Genomic DNA, 377 nt, shown 5'->3' on the forward strand with positions numbered 1-377 from the left:
CTGTTCTCTTCTTTAAACCGAGCAAAGGCAACGAAAGTCCCAAAGTAATACAAGGCATGCGCACTCATCACGCAAAGTGATAGAACGCGGGCGTAGCAGAACTCGGCAGGCCTGCGCACAGGCCCAAGCGCAAAAACATGAACATGAGTAACATGAGTACCATGCATTCCGATCGCATTTATACCAATACGAGTGCACGAAAGCATGCACATGTGCCTAGAATTAATTTGCATATTTTCATACCCGGTCCTGTGCATCTATAAAGTTTCACATAGTTGCATACTTGAGGAATGCAACATGCTAAACGATGACGGCAAAGGCTGCTTGACCTGCCTGTAGATGGCAAGGCTTTTTGCAGAGTCATGATGTTTCTTAAA

The sequence above is a fragment of the Eimeria mitis genome, genomic scaffold, assembly GCF_000499745.2.
Source record: "Eimeria mitis Houghton genomic scaffold, Emh_scaff2448, whole genome shotgun sequence".
Taxonomy (NCBI): Eukaryota; Apicomplexa; class Conoidasida; order Eucoccidiorida; family Eimeriidae; genus Eimeria; species Eimeria mitis.